General features: G+C 48.3%; 1 protein-coding gene across 6 annotated transcripts in view; it reads right to left on the minus strand.

Moving 5' to 3' along the window:
• Nucleotides 1-13589, minus strand: part of DNAH17 (dynein axonemal heavy chain 17) — a 12633448-nt gene that overhangs the window by 1713974 nt on the left and 10905885 nt on the right. The window lies entirely within an intron of this gene.

The following is a 13589-nucleotide window of genomic DNA, read 5'->3' on the forward strand; positions in this document are numbered from 1 at the left end:
TCGACAGCCTGGAATGGGCTTTCCTACACAAGGTCCTGAGCCGATTCGGACTGGGCGACCAGTTTGTGAAGTGGACGAGAGTGCTGTACACCTCGGTATCGACTAGAGTGAGACTGGGAGAGGTGATTTCGGACCAGTACCCAGTCATGAGGGGAACGAGGCAGGGCTGCTCGTTATCGCTGCTACTATGCGCATTGGCGATAGAACTGCTGGCGGTCAAGGCCCGATCTGGGCTGATTTATCAGGGGCTACCACTCCGGGATGTATCACACTATATAGCATTGTACGCAGATGACTTACTTCTTTTCCTGCGGGATGCGGAAGAAGATCTGCGAGGAGCGACTTCTCTGCTGTCACAATTTGGAGAGATCTCGGGACTCAAAGTGAATTGGAACAAAACATGTATCTTTCCGACCCGACAGAGCCTGAATCCGCCAGAGTCACTTGGTGAGATCACCTGGGAACCAGCTTGCCTCACCTATCTGGGGGTTCGGATCTATCATGAAAATATAAATTTGCTGGAAGGGAATGTGGGGCGCTGTGTCAGGGCCCTGAAGGGATGCATGGAGTTCTGGTCGACACTCCCCCTATCGGTGATGGGCAGAATAGCTTTGCTTAAGATGGTAGCCCTACCCAGGTTGCTTTATTATTTCCGTACTTTGCCGATCTAGATTCCACCGCGAGTATTTACAGAACTGCGTTCCTTAATCACTGGCTTCTTGTGGGGCAACGGCAGACGAAGAGTGGCGCTGGCGACTCTGATGAGACCCAGGCCAGATGGCGGATTGGCTGTCCCCGACTTCGAGCTATACTTTTTAGCGGCACAGCTGCAGGACCTGACACAACATATAGCGCAAGAATTCCGGGGCCCTGAAAGTGGGCGAGCACAGGGGATAGAGCGCCACGTCCTGGCTTACATAGTCCTACAACAGAGGCTTGACCTGAGAGATCTGACTAGGGAGGAGCGGACCCTGAGGCTCTGTTGGAATAGAACCCAGCGTAAGGCAGGGGTTCCCCACCCATATGCACTGGAAATTCCGCTGGGAATGCTGACGGCGCTACCACACGGAGGGGACTGGACTCCGCTGGCAAACTGGGAACAGTTAGGTCTCCAAATGGTAGGGGACTTATACTTGAATGAGGAACTGTTGCCCTTTCCGTCATTACGTGACGGGTATGGGCTCCCAGAGGGTGACTTCCTGATTCACGCAGCGGTCACGACCGCGATCCAAAAGCACTGGGGGGTGGACGAACAGAACCTGTAACCACGTTAGCTTGCCAATATGTTGTAATGGCAGCGGGAACAGTTAAAGCAGTCACGTGCCTGCAATCACGGATGCTGCAGGAAGGCTTACGCCCATTGGCGGTCCTTAAAGCAAAATGGGAAGCGGGAATAGGTCATCAGGTACCGGATGCTACGTGGGAACACATTCTTAAAAGGGCATGGAAGGGGAACAGGAATGCTCGGCTCCAACAGATTCAATTTTTTATTCTACATCGGGCTTACTTGACCCCGGGTAAGATCCGGAAGTATTTCCGGGTTCAGGACGCGGCGTGCCCCAGATGTCTGGAGGGGGATGTTGAACTGGAGCATATGTTGTGCCCGCGCATGGGAGGTTACTGGGCAGAAATAGGGGACCTTTTAAATGCAATCACAGATAGACATTTAGAATACGATATGGCAACTTGCTTGCTACATTGGTTCCCGCATACGGCAAAAACTAAAGTAGCCAGCAAATTCATTGATTTGGGCCTCTTGCTGGCCAAACAAGAGATAACTTGGCATTGGAAGGCAAAGGAGGGGCCTTCGAGCAAGCGCAGGTGCAGGGAACTCTGTAAATGGGCGCAATGTGAGAGTGTTGTGAGGCTTAAACAAGCTACACACGCAGGTAATGATAAGGCTTTGAAGGGGGCAAGAGCGTGGGAGGCCCTGGTTCAGGCTCTGAGGGACACTCTGATGGAAGAGGCGGAGGATTAAGAGATGCACATCCATGTGATCGAAGAATAGGGAACAATGTTGTGCAAACTCTTTGAACAATTGATACCACACACAGGTATGAGACTCTGAACGTGCCCACACCACCGAATATGTAGGGGGGGAGGGTGTTGAGGGGTGTTGAGGGATGAGTTGGGGAATACTATGGGGGCATATTTGGCGAACATGGAGAATGTGATATATGTCTCTTTTGACTGTATGAGAACAATATAAAAGTCAATAAAATATGTTTAAAAAAAAAATAATCTCTTGACTGCACTTACATACCCAAAGAAAGTTGGTATTATGAAGTGTAGCGCACACAAGAAAATCATTGACAAAATAGGACAAGGCAATGCTTTTGCAGATCGCGTAGCTCGTGAAACTGCGATGCAACGAAGCACTACATACATGTACGTAGTGAAATCACAAGCTGAACGTTGGCATGAAGCTAGAGAGGAAGTATTGGATATACAGAGATCTGCCTCTGTGGAAGAGCTTGAGAAATGGTCTAAAGAAGGAATGTTAGACGATGAGGGTTGTTGGCGTAACAAAGAAATGAATACATGGAAATTGCCTGCAGCCTATTTACAACCTATGGTTCAAATGGCACATGGGCTGGCACATGTTGGAGCTCTAGCAATAACTAAATTGCTTACGCAAGTTTGGGAGCATCCTGAAATTGCCAGCACAGCTAAAAGAGTGGTACAGTCCTGTTTGATTTGTTGGCAGTATAATCCTGGAAAAGGGACACGAACGCCTACAGGAGGGTTTGCTACACCAACCGCACCATTTGAAGTCTTGCAGATGGATTACATCCAACTTAAACGCTGCAATAATCTAAAGTATGTCCTAGTGGTGGTATGTGCTTTTAGTAAATGGATAGAGGCATAGCCTACGAAGGATAATACTGCTCTCACTACTGAAGGAGTATTTCCGTAGATATGGTGTTTGTAAGCTTTTGTGGAGTGACGACGGACCTCATTTTATTGGGCACGTTGTTGAGTATGTCCTGAAAGGATTAGGGATCAAACAGAAGTTCCATACAGTCTTCCACCCACAATCAGCAGGATTAGTGGAAAGATACAATGCTACTTTGAAATTGAAGTTGGCGAAAATACTGGCTTCCACGTCCTTGAAGTGGCCAGATGCATTACCCTTGACATTATTATCCATAAGATCGGGGCCACACTCATGATCAGGTCTCACCCCGTATGAAGTGGTCTTTGGGAGACTGATGAATATTTGGGGAGTTCCTAAGCCACGCCCCATACATGATGTTCCTTGTGTTCTGTTGAATGATTACTTGGCACAGTTCACCGACAGTTTGGTTTCTATTCATCAACAGGTTCGAGAAGCGCTTCCTGACAGATCTACAGGTGAGGCCCACGAACTCCCTCCTGGCGACTATGTGATGGGCTAGGTCTTCGACAGATCGAACAGCTTGGAACCGAGGTGGCGAGGTCCGGAGCAGGTGCTCCTTGCGACAAGGAAAGCAGTTCGAGTGACGAACAAAAAGAACTGGGTCCACAGCACACACTGTAAGCGTGTGTCACCTGCCTCGGTGAAACCTGCTGCACTGACCGACCATCGAGAGATTCTGGAGACGGAGAAAGGTCAAGCTATCTCACCTGACGAATCTGCGGAAGTCTTCCCAGACCATACGATTCCTGGAGCATCGCGATACCACTTGAGACCGAGGAAAGAATCCGCAGTGTTGAACGAGACTGGTTGAGCTACCGCCCTGGGTTAGCGAAACGGAGAGCCGATGTGGCAAGGGGGAGATCAGCCCTGCATTAGTGTAGTGACACCCGTCTTGGCCCGTGGTGGAGAAATCAGCGGCTGCCCAAGGGATAAGAGCTCCAACGATTGTTTTCAACGAGTTTTTAGAAAGATCGATTATCACTGTTGCTGAAATGAATAACAAAAGAATTATTTGTGCTGTAGGGTTTGTTGTTGCCCTGGTGGTTCTGGCGATAATCACCTGGTTTGTTGAGAAAGTGGCTCCTGCTCGACAGCTTCTTGTTGCCACTACTCCAGCTCCAGTGGAACACCATTACTATACGCTTCCCTACCATGAGCAGAAACATTGACAATCTTACTTAAATAACACATTTATCCAGATGTTGCATCATACACACAATGCCACGAATGCTACCAACTGTTGGGTGTGTGGAATGATACCTGCACACCAAAAGAAAGGAGGAACACCTTTTATTCCTCTACCGTTTTCCCATAATGGTTCATGTCAAGCCTGGTATGCTCTTTTGTTTGCTTTTGGAAAGCCTTCAGTAGGAGGAATTGTCTTTCGTCTGAATAAAGTATGCTACCAAGATAAAGATGGTTATCCTCAAGCAAAAGGGACTAAATGGGAATGGGAAGAGTACCAACCGGACAATATTTCGACACCATATGTCTTCACGAATATGAGAAACATTAAAGGCAATGGACCTTTTGTAATTTCTGTGACCAGAGCTAAAGCAGAACTATGTATAAGTAGTGTTGGGAGAATTCCAGTAGGACGGAGGGAATGTATTTTGACATTGATTATTGAAGGAGCTAACAATAGTAGTTTTACGTCTTCACACAATTCATATTTTGTATGTGGTAATAAAGGATACTTTCAATTGCCTGCTGGGTGGTCCGGGGTATGTTACACATCATTTTTGTTACCACCTGTGTTCTTGGCCCCTCCATCATATCATCTGAATTTAAAGTTGTATAATGACATTTCCAAGAATAGATACAAATGAGCAATAAGTACAGATGAAGTCGACCAGACAGATACCACTTTACAACAATATGTCGATTTCATTTTGGGTTTGTTCTTCTTTGTGGGTGCTGCATTGAATAGCAGAAAGACTAGACGATTAACTCGTGTTGTGGAAGCTGTCACAAATCAAACAGCTATGGCACTTGGGAACATTACAGAGGAACTACAAATTGCAAGGATTGTAACACTCCAAAATAGGATGGTGCTTGATGTGATTTTGGCTGATCGAGGTGGTGCATGTCGCATCATCGGTAGCAGTTGCTGTGTTTTCATACCTGACCACTCACCTTCAGTATATGATGCAATCTCAAAACTGCATAAGATTACTGCGGAAATTCACACAGAGACTGGTACATGGACATTTTCAAACTGGATATGGACACTCTTTGCTACTTGGGGCTGAAAGCTACTGACTATTCTATGTATACTATTGGTGATACTATTTACATGCTGTACTTGTATACAATGTGGTCCTATGCTCTGCTCCATGTGCATCACTGCTTGTACACCTGCCAAAAGAAATATTGCAGATATAAAAGCACAGCAAATGTTAAAGAATGAAATTACTGAGATGATGAACATCAATGTACAGGATGCATATTTAGATTACCCCAGATAAACGAATGTCTTCAGCTAATGCTGAAAGGGTTGTCTGTTGTAATTTAGCAGCGATTAGGTTAAGCATTAGCAGAAGACATCTTGTATTTTGAGACTATCTTGTCCGTTGTGTGGAATCCATTTTGTATTTCTGTCAGCCATTTCGTTTGCCATGTGCTCGCCATGTGCTCTGTCCTACCTCCCTGTTAACTGCTCTTGAAATCTGCCTAGAGACGAGATATATTTAGCCTCTTCTGCTTCGCACATGCTCAGTTGAGCTTACAGCTGTCCTCAACTTGTAACTGTCAGGATGTGTCCACCAGAATTAGCTAACTGCTAGCCCCTCCCACTTGTTGCTAGCACACTCTCTGTATGACCTTATATGTATTTGAAACCAGCATTCTGTACTTGTACCTCCCTCATTTGAGCTCCTGTGTGGGTATAAAAGGACCAAGCTCCTTCCATTCAGTGTGCTACCTCATACACTACCAAAGGGTGTTGTGTGAATGTAGTTCCACCTCATGAGGTTTAATAAACTCTGTATTTTCTATTCCAGTTTCTCTGCCAACTTCTTCCTAATGGTCTGAGGACTCTGTGCAGAGAAGGGCGAATCCCTTGCACTGGTAGGCCTTGCTGAGGCTCACCGCCACAAGTATGCATCTGTTCTTGGCATGTAGAGCTGCAGATTCTCACATTTAGCATTAGATCGTCATCTGGTGTTGGGCTCGGATGCTTGTACCTTGTTGTTGTCTTGGAAGAAGTCTTTTGTAGTCACGAGATAAGTGACTCCTCCCTTGGACGATAGTGCACATGGGCATCGACTCCATCTTTAGATTGTTTTTCACCATGATGGGAAATAATGGAGTTAATAGAAAAAAAAAAGATGTCCATGTATGTGTATCTAATTAAGATAGAATTGGAACAGCTACAGGTTCCGGGGAGGCGGGTGGGCGTGTGACAATCTGCAGCTCTACATCCCAAGAACAGATGCATACTGGTAAGTGGCATTTTCCGTTCAATCAATCAATCAATCAATCAATACATTTATAGAGCGCACTACTCACCCGTAGGGTCTCAAGGCGCTAGGAGGGGGGGTGCCTTTACTGCTCGAACAGCCAGGTCTTAAGCTTCTTCCTGAAGGAGAGGTGGTCCTGGGTCAGGCGCAGGTCGGTCGGGAGGGAGTTCCAGGTCTTGGCGGCCAGGTAGGAGAAGGACCTTCCTCCTGTTGTCGCTCTTCGGATGCGGGGGACGGCGGCGAGGGCGTGGCTGGTTGATCTGAGGTGGCGCTTGGGAGCGTAGAAGTTGATTCGGTTGTTGAGGTAGCTCGGGCCTTGGTCGTGTAGAGCTTTGTGAGCGTGGGTGAGGAGGCGGAAGGTGATTCTTTTGTTGACGGGGAGACAGTGCAGATCTCTCAGGTGCCCGGAGATGTGGCTGTTTCGTGGGATGTCGAGGATGGGTCTGGCTGAGGCGTTCTGGATCCGCTGGAGTCTCTTCTGGAGCTTGGCAGTGGTTCCGGCGTAGAGGGCGTTGCCGTAGTCCAGTCGGCTGGTGACGAGGGCATGGGTGACAGTCTTCCTGGTCTCGGTGGGGATCCACCAGAAGATCTTCCGTAGCATGCGCAGGATGTTGAAGCATGACGAGGAGACGGCGTTGACTTGTCTGGTCATGGAGAGGGAGGAGTCCAGGATGAAGCCCAGGTTGCGTGCGTGGTCCGTCGGTTTGGGTGCGGTGCCCAGGGCGGGGGGCCACCAGGAGTCGTCCCAGGCGGAGGGCGAGGAGCCCAGGATGAGGACCTCCGTCTTGTCTGAGTTCAGTTTCAGGCGGCTGGTCGTCATCCAATCGGCTACATCTCTCATCCCTTCGTGCAGGTTGGCTCTGGCGGCGGCGGGGTCGTTGGTCAGGGAGAGGATCAGTTGGGTGTCGTCGGCGTAGGAGATTATGTTGAGGTTGTGTTGGCGTGCGATGGCCGCGAGGGGGCTCATGTAGACGTTGAAGAGGGTGGGGCTCAACGAGGATCCTTGAGGGACGCCGCAGATGACTTCGGTGGCCTCTGACTTGTACGGTGGTAGGCGGACTCTCTGTGTTCTTCCGTCGAGGAAGGAGGTGATCCATTCCAGTGCCTTCTCCTGGATTCCGATGTTGCCAAGGCGCTGTACTAGGGTGCGGTGGCAGACAGTGTCGAATGCCGCGGAGAGGTCCAGGAGGATAAGGGCCGCTGTTTCTCCGTTGTCCATCAGGGTTCGGATGTCATCGGTGGCAGCGATGAGGGCGGTCTCGGTGCTGTGGTTGGCTCGGAAGCCAGACTGTGAGGGGTCGAGGGATCCATTTGTCTCGAGGAAGGCGGCCAGCTGTTTGTTGCATACGAGCTGCAGATCTCACAATTAGCATAGACTATACAGCAGTATCTCCCCTAGCACCTGTATCGGTTGCAGTTGATTGAAAGAGAGTTTTAAGAACAGCTCGGCCCACAGAAGCTTGCTGCTTGGCTTACACGTCAACACAATAGTGTTTAGTGAATTTGTGTGTTGTAGACCATGTTGCTGCTTTACAGATATCTTCATGGGGAATGTTCCCTAAGAAAGCCATAGAGGCCCCTATTTTGCGTGTGGAGTGCGCTCTAGGAGGAATTGTTAATGTGCGTTTCGCTTTTTCGTAGCATATTTGGATACATTTAACGATCCACCTTGCAATCCCAGCTTTAGAGATGGGATTACACTAATGCGGTGGGGAGAAAGCTACTTGTGGAGTAGTGTGGCTCACTGGTTAGAGGCGGCAGGCCTGAGAGCTGAAGTCAGCCCGGGACCAGGGTTCAATTCCCGACGCGGCAGGGTCGTGGACCTTGGTCAGCAGACTCGATAATTCTCGCTTCGGTGCTTACTCTAATCAGGGGTTCCACTCGGCAACATTGGGCATTAGCTTGCCTAATCTCCACAACAGCCCCACCAATTCCGGGGATGCCTGGCTCCACCTTGGGGACTCCCAGCAAGGGACCATCCCACAGGGAAAGCCAGGACGGGTTCCCCAGAGTTATACAGCGCCGGGACGCCCCGTTGCTGGGGCAGCTGTGCGCTTTACAAGTATACTACATTTACATTTACATTTACATTTACAATTGTTTTGTTTTGCGAAAGGATTTGGTTCTGTCAATGTAATAAAGAAGGGCTCTTTTAACATCTAGGGTGTGTAGAGCTCTCTCTGCTACGGAGTCTGGGTTTGGATAAAACACTAGTAACTCTACTTACTGGTTCAGATGAAATGGAGAAATGACTTTAGGAAGGAATTTTGGGTTTGTCCTGAGGATCACCTTGTTACGATGTAATTTTAAGAATGGTTCCTGTATGATTAAAGCCACTTACTCTTCTAAGGGAGGTAATGGCAACAAGGAAAGCTACTTTCCATGTGAGAACTGTAGTTCGCATTTGTGTAAAGGTTAAAATGGGGGTCCCATGAGCCTGGTAAGAACAATATTTAGGTTCCACACTGCAGAGGGTGGTAACCTAGGAGGAATGATTCTTTTTAGGCCCTCCATAAAGGATTAATTGCAGGGACTCTAAATAGTGACAAGTGTTGTCTGTTTTGTAAGTAAGCAGCAAGTGCTGATAGATGTAAATGTGTGGATGAATATGCTAGATTACATCGCTGCAAGTGCAGTAGGTAGCAACTGATATTCTGGATGGAGGCATCCAGTGGATCAATATGGTTATTGGTGCAGTAAATGGCAAACCTTTTCCATTTTACAGCATAGCAAGCTCTAGTAGTGGGTCGTCCGACTTCTTTAATGATGTTCATACAGTCCAGTGGTAGGTTAAGGTAACCAAACTCTAGGACTTCAGGAGCCAGATCACCAGATTCAGCTGACCTGGATCTGGATGTCTGATCTCTCCATGGTTCTGTGTCAGCAGGGATGGGGACAGGGGCAGTTTTTGGTGTGGAACTAGTGAGAGTTCCAGCAGTGTTGTGAACCATGGTTGGCGTGCCCATGTGGGAGCTACTAAGACTAGTTTGAGAGACTGATGTCGGAGCTTGCTTACCACTAGTGGATTTAGTGGGAGTGGCGGAAAAGCGTATGGAAATCTGCCTTACCAGTTCATCCATATTGAATTGCCCTTGGACAATGGGTGTGGAAACCTGGCGGCGAAGGTTGGGCATTTTGCGTTGTCGTTTGGGGCGCACAGATCTATGTCTGGTTGGCCCCACATGTGGAACAATAGTAGAAGGACTTGGGGATGTATTCCCATTCATGAATCTGTTGTGTTTGTCGACTTAACAGATCTGCAATCTGACTGTGAACTCCTGAAAGGTGTTCGGCAAGTAGATATATATTTTGTGGGATGGCCCATCTCCAGATGTTCTGTGCAAACTGGGACAGTTGCAGAGAATGTGTGCCTCCTTGTTTTTGTATGTAGTACATGGCTGTCATTTTGTCTGTTCGGATCAAGACAGTTTTGTTTTGTACATGTACTTGGAATGATTTTAGTGCTAGGAATATTGCTAGTAGTTCCATGTGATTGATGTGGAGCACTTTTTGTTGAGTGTTCCATTTGCCCAGAGTTGTATGTCCAAAGAGATGGGCGCTCCATCCTTTGAGTGATGCGTCTGTTGTATGTCCGAGGAGATGGGCTCCCCATCCTGTGAGTGATGCGTCTGTTGTATGTACTATCTGTGGAACAGGTTCTAGGAACGGCCGCCATTTAGACAAGTTTTTTGTGTTCCACCACTGCAGAGAGCGATGTGTGCGGCTGTCTACCAACACCAGATCTGTAAGTTGTCCTTGAGCCTGATTCCATTGATGTGCTAGACATTCCTGTAATGGATGCATTTGAAATCTTGCATACGGTACAGTAAAAATACAAGATGCTTTCATGCCTATTAGCTGCATGAACACTCTGGCTAGGAGAGAGTGTTGGGCTTGAAATTTTGTGACAAGGACTTGTATGCTGGCTAGACTGGGATATGCCAGAGCTGTGGAGGTGTTTATGGAACCCCTGAGATATTGGTGTATATGAGAGGGCTGTAGATGCGACTTGGTGTAGTTGACCGTAAACCCCAAGTTGTGTAATGTCTGAATGGTTTGGTGAGTGTGTTGAACACACTGGTTGAACGACTTGGCTTTTATTAGCCAGTCGTCTACATATGTGAAGACATGGATCTGTTGTCTTCTGAGATGTGCTGCTACTACTGCAAGGCACTTTGTGAACACTCTGGGTGCAGTTGTGACTCCGAATGGAAGGACTTTGAACTGATAGTGTTGTCCGTCCACCACAAACCTTAGATACTTCCTGTGAGAGGGATATATGGAAATGTGGAAGTAGGCGTCCTTGAGATCTAGTGTGGCAAGGAAGTCCCCTTGTTGCAGCAGCAGGAGCACTTTTTGGAGAGTGATCATATGAAAATGATCTGAGTGTGTATATATAGGTTGAGGGGCCTGAGGTTGATTATTGGTCTTAGAGTCCCATATTTTTTGGGTATTAGGAAGTACAGCGAGTATACCCATGTTCATTGATGTTGTAAGGGAACAGGTTCTATGCTTGCTTTTGAAGCAATGAAAGAACCTCTTGTTTGAGGAGCGTGAGATGATCTGTGGACATTGGACGTTGCTTGGGTGGTATATGTGGGGGTGTAGCTGTAAGTTCTAGGCAGTAACCATACTGGATAATTTGTCTCACCCTCTTGTTGTGATGGAATTCCAGACAGGTAGGAACTATGATAATCTCCCCCAGACTGGAGTGGGAGGCCTGGGGGGAGCGGAGGGAAGTCACTGCTTTTTGGCGGGGGAGGTACGAGTGTTGTTATTACCTCGACCTCTTCCTTTATTGTTATTTCCCCTGTATCCACCTCTAAAGTATCCTCTATTGGGGGATGTTTGAGTAGTGGCTTTAAATAAAGATGAGGTGTCTGCTCCTGTGTTTTTGGAGGTCCCTCTATAGAAGGAGCGACGAAAGGAGCTGCGTGTTTATGGAGATTATAAAGCTTCCATGGACTTAGCAGTCTCAGTGTCTTTTTTTCTTTTCTCAAGTGCAATGTCCACAGCCGGGCCAAAAGCTGTTGTTGGTTGAACGGCTGGTTAAGGATGGTAATCTGGACGGGGGGGCGTGGCTACGGGCCAAGCATGGAGGACATGATCTAAGCTAGCTCCGTCCCGTGCCCTGAAACACACGCTGATTATCCTGTGAGCCCTGCTCCAACCTGCAGCCCACCTTAGCCCAACTACCTAGGGTATCCCCGGGAACCGGCGGAGGCAATCTGGAGGTGATCCAGTCTGCTGAGAGGGTGGAACACCGCCGAGAACTGAGTGGCACTGCGACCCGCCGAAGACCGCGCTCTGGAGTGAGAGGCGGAGCCACTACGGGACCGTTGTGGGAGACGAACGCTGCCACTGGCGCCCGGAGCTGAGACAACGTGTCCCAACAAATACAGGGCAACCAACATCGGAACCCCGGGCTTGCCTCCCCCGGCTGGTGGGAGGACGTGCAGTGCGGCAGAATCCGGAAGCATCGAGGCGGGGGACCCGCTCCTGACTGGGACTGCGCTGCACGCAGTTCTGTGGTGCCGGACTCTCCGTGGAGTCATATGCGGTGAGAGGCGCTGGGCGGAATAGCAGAGGGGCACATACTGCCGCAGGGAGCCCCGGGGGCCATACGGAGGCCAGAGCTCCAACTGTAAGGCTCCATCACCTATTGTATGGTCCGACCACTATATGGTGACTTTCATTATCAACATTGGTCGTCTACTGAACACCCCCTCAAACCTCACAGAATCGAGACTATCCAGAAACTGGAATAAATTAGACCTTAACAAACTCAACTCCTGTCTTGAGAACACTAGACCTCCCACGGAAGCCACTAGTACTGAAACAGCTGCTGCTGCTGTAAATCTCTGGCTTGCACAGGCTGCCAATGCATGCCTACCTCGGCGCATGCAGAAGCACAATCTTCATCACCCACCTGCGCCCTGGTTCACAGACGCCTTAAAAAAAGAAAAAACCATCTGTAAAAACCTTGAGCGCAAATGGCGCATAAAATATGATCTATGCTCTAAGCAAATCTATAAAGCCTCCTTAACAAAATATCATTCCTCATGTAAAATTGCCAAAGTTGAACATGTCAACCTAACTATCCTTGAGGCACAAAATCGTCCTAAAGCACTCTTCAAGGTAGTACAAAAACTCTCGGGCGCACTGTGTCAGCCCAAAGCACCTTGTCTAAATACGGCACAGTGCAATTCACTGGCTGAATTTTTTATCGCAAAAATTGATACCATCTATTCCAATTTTGAGAAACCCGCTCCCTTCTCTTCTCTGCCCCACCTACCTGCCCCAATCTCATCTATCGATCAAGTGACATCAGAGGATAAATGTCCTACCCATGCACTGAAGACCCCCCCCCAACACCACCCACGATCTCCTGTGATTCAAGGCTCACATGTGATACCTGTCCCTCTGCTGTTCAGTTGATCGATACATGGGATCCGCTTAACATTGGGACTCTTTCCGACATTATCAGCAAAATTAAATCCGGTTCCCCACTGGACCCTCTTCCCCCCCAAATATTAAAAAGGTTGGATAACCCCTCCCTAGAACTCATTTTGGATCTTCTAAATTCCTCCCTCAGAGAAGCTACAATACCCGCCGCATGGAAACATGCGATGATAGTGCCTTTGCTAAAATAGGCCAATGCTGATCCCAGCATTCCATCTAATTTCCGTCCTATTTCACTTATTCCGGTCTTTTCTAAAATCATGGAAAAGCACATCAACTCTCAACTTTCAACCCATGTTGAATCGAGGGGAATCTTACATCCGTCACAATCCGGTTTTAGATCCGGTTTCTCAACGGAATCTACGTTGCTGGGAGTCTCGGAAAACATCCGCTACCGAGTAGACAGGGGGGAAACCGTGGCACTCATTCTGCTTGATTTGAGTGCCGCATTTGATACGGTTTCAAACCCCATTCTTATTAATGCCCTCCGATCATCTGGCATCAACGGCACAGCTCTCAACTGGTTTGTTAGCTTCCTATCGGACCGCACCTTCCAAGTTTTTTCTTCCTCATCTGCTTCCCAAACCTTTACATCTGCGTACGGCGTTCCGCAGGGTTCCATCTTGAGCCCCTTGCTCTTCAGTCTGTATGTCAGACCTTTGGCTACTATTGCGGAGCAAGCTGGGCTCACTGTTTACTCCTACGCAGATGATACCCAGATCATCTACTCTCTTTCCTCAGATTCTCACTCCCCTTCATCTTCCCTC

This window comes from Lissotriton helveticus, chromosome 7 (assembly GCF_964261635.1).
Source record: "Lissotriton helveticus chromosome 7, aLisHel1.1, whole genome shotgun sequence".
NCBI lineage: Eukaryota > Metazoa > Chordata > Amphibia > Caudata > Salamandridae > Lissotriton > Lissotriton helveticus.